General features: G+C 33.8%; 1 protein-coding gene across 1 annotated transcript in view; it reads left to right on the forward strand.

The window, feature by feature from the left end:
* Positions 1–1,667: 1,667 nt before the first annotated feature.
* Positions 1,668–3,149, forward strand: part of LOC112514048 (CWF19-like protein 2) — an 8,877-nt gene continuing 7,395 nt past the window's right edge. The window contains exon 1 of the mRNA XM_025120352.1: positions 1,668–1,916. The gene's annotated coding sequence lies outside the window, so the exon portion shown is untranslated. The remainder of the gene's footprint in view (positions 1,917–3,149) is intronic.

Below are 3,149 nucleotides of genomic sequence, written 5' to 3' on the forward strand. Positions count from 1 at the left end.
ATAAAAAAATAAATTAAATAAATTACATAAAAAATAAGAACTTTTAAATAGTTGATTTGATATTAACATTGATATATATATTTTTTTCAAATTTTTATGATATCTACAAATTTATATTTTATTCAAAAATAAAATTATTATTGCTTTCTTAAAAACACATAAAATCGTATTATAATATCGACAGAGACAAATAATAAAATAGAACATTAAAATCGAGATCTGTCTCGTTGCATTGCGCAAATACTCTTCTAATGTGTGTGTGTGTGTGTATATATATATATATATAGGGGTCTAATCAAATGAGAACTAACTAGTTTGTGGTAACCGTGAGATCCAATCTCAACCACAAATCAATAGATAAATTAGGAAATTTATAATTTTGGTAATTTTGAATTAAAATTTTAATTCAAGGATATTTTTGGTATTTTAAAACTTTCCTCTCTCCTCTCTTCTCTCTCCAGCCACCGTCCTCTAGCCACCGTCCGCTGGCCACCGTCCTCCGGTGATACCACAATGGTATCACAATGCATCATATATGTGTTTGGGTATCACATTGATGTCGTTTGTGTGGTCGATAGAAGATGTAACACAGTGGTATCACTATGCATCTTATATATGATTAGGTATCACAATATATCTTTTGTTTAACAGAGTCAATATTTTTAGGTATCACAATGGTATCATCGGAGGCCGAAGAGAGAAGAGAGGAGAGTTTTAAAATACCAAAAATATCCTTACATTAAGATATTAATTTAAAATTACCAAATTTATAAATTTCCTAATTTATCTATTGATTTGTGGTTAAGATTAGATCTCACGGTTACCACAAACTAGAGATGGCCAAATCGGCCCGGCCCGGCCCGGCCTGGGACTGGTAAGGACCGGTTATGAGACCGACTATGGACCGGCCCGGCCCGAAAATTCAAATAATTTTATAAATAAATGTATTTTTAAATAATTTTATAATGTATTTTTATAAGAAAACGTAATTTTAATTATATTAAAACGCATTTTTAAAGTGTATTTGAGTGACCCAATTGTAAATTTTATAATATATTAAAAATATATATCATTAAAATAATAAAAATAAAAATCTTATTTTTTTAATGCAAGGACCGGTTGGGACCGAGACCGGGACTGGCGGCCCATAACCGGTTATGAAGTACCTTGACCGGTCCTATCATTTTCAACCGGGACCGGGACCGGTTACACCGAGACAAGTTAGGCCGGTTATGAGAAAGGTGAGGACCGATTGGGACCGGTCCGGGACCGGTTTTTGGCCATCTCTACCACAAACTATTCAACTCTTCCTTGAATCCCTATATATATATATATATATATATATATATATATATAGATTTGGAATCATGTGAGACCAATAGTTTTTCGTGAGACCTGTAAGACCAATTTTCAACCCTTGGATTTGATCTACAATCGTCAGATCTGAACATTCATAAACGCCACGAGATTTCGCAATAATTACAAAATTGTCTCCTTGCAACTTTAGACCATTAGATCATATGCTTATAAAGTTGATCAATGAACATAAATTGGTCTTACGGATCTCACAAAAAACCTTTGTTCTCACGTGAACCCAACCCTATATATATATATATATATATATATATATATAGGTTGAGTTTTGATTTGGGCCTAAAAAAAAGATTACCTTTGCCATGATTGATCGTCAATTTGCTTAGCCTCACTCGCTCTCTCTTTCGTCCTCCCAACTCCCGCCTTGCTCATGAACCGATTCACGAATCGAAATCTCAAATCACCACTCTGAACTCACGATTCACGAATCGAAATCTCAAATTAACACTGTCGGCTCTCGAGTCTCGCTCTCGCTCTCTCGCTCTCGAGTCTCGACTATCGACCGGCGACCGCTCAAAATCTGAATACTTGTGACTTGTGAGGTTAGGGTTATTTACTTTACTTATTTTATTTTTTATGTTTCTAATTCTTGCTTGATTAATTCATAATCTACATGATGTTGCCCACTTGCCCTCCATACTTAGGTTTTCTTTTAAGCTTTAAAGCTGTAAATGTAATACTGTATGTATCATGTATGCCTAATTGCCTACTTAGGTTTTCTGTAATTTAAACAACATTACAAATTTAAAATGAAGCTGTCCTGCCCCCCTGTTTTCTGTATTTTGTAAACAACATTACAAATTGGAAGATGTAATATACTAATACTGTATGTATCAATGTATGCCTAATTGCCTACTTAGGTTTTCTGTCAAGTGTCAACACTAGTTAGGTTGGGACTTGTGGCTGTTTTGGGGTTGTTTCGTTTTGCAATTTCTAAATAAAATCCATGAAATGTGTCGGGTTACTCACTTCTGTTTGCAGACATTGCTGTGTGTCAAACAGTCAAAGCAGCATACTATTGTTATTAATTGATCTAGTTGTTCATTGCTTCAATCAAGCCTATCTCTGGAGTTTTCATTCTTTGTTCTGTGATTAATATTCAAGTTATCATCCACCCATTTTTGTTCTAATCCCATTAGATTTTGATGTATATTAACACAATTTCAGCAGCTATAATACAGTTGAACARACCTATAAATGTGCAGTAGTTAAGTGATGATTTGCCCTCACTTGAATGTGCARTAGCTAATTCACTTGAGTGTTCTCCCTTAACTTTGCAATTTTACATATGAAACTCATGATTGTCATTGGTCAAGACCCTAAATATGATTATATGAAACACATGATGGACTAATAGAGTCATGCAATAGCTAATTTCATAGGCAAACACCTTAAGTGACTAAAACTAGGAGGACARAATTAGTGAAGTAGGAATGAGCCATTGATGTTGTAGAGTGTAAATAATTGAAGAAGAACCAACCAATTAAGTGTTTAGAGTTGGATTGAAAAGGTATGAGTGTTGATTTTGGTTTATACAGAAGATGTAGGATGTAGTAAATGGGGACAAGTAGACGAGTTGGTGTTATGATGCTCCTTATTTTGGTTTTGGACAAGTAGATGAGTTGGTGTTTAAATGCAAGGGTTATAACAACTTGATTAATGAAACCTTAACATATTATTTTAAAGCAAACACTCAACTATAAGATCACACTTATGAACAAAAAACACTAATGGATCTCTCGGTCTACTAAGAAAAAAGCTAGACAATTGTAAAT

This window comes from Cynara cardunculus (genome assembly GCF_001531365.2).
Source record: "Cynara cardunculus var. scolymus isolate 2C chromosome LG 6, CcrdV1, whole genome shotgun sequence".
Classification (NCBI taxonomy): Eukaryota; Viridiplantae; Streptophyta; class Magnoliopsida; order Asterales; family Asteraceae; genus Cynara; species Cynara cardunculus.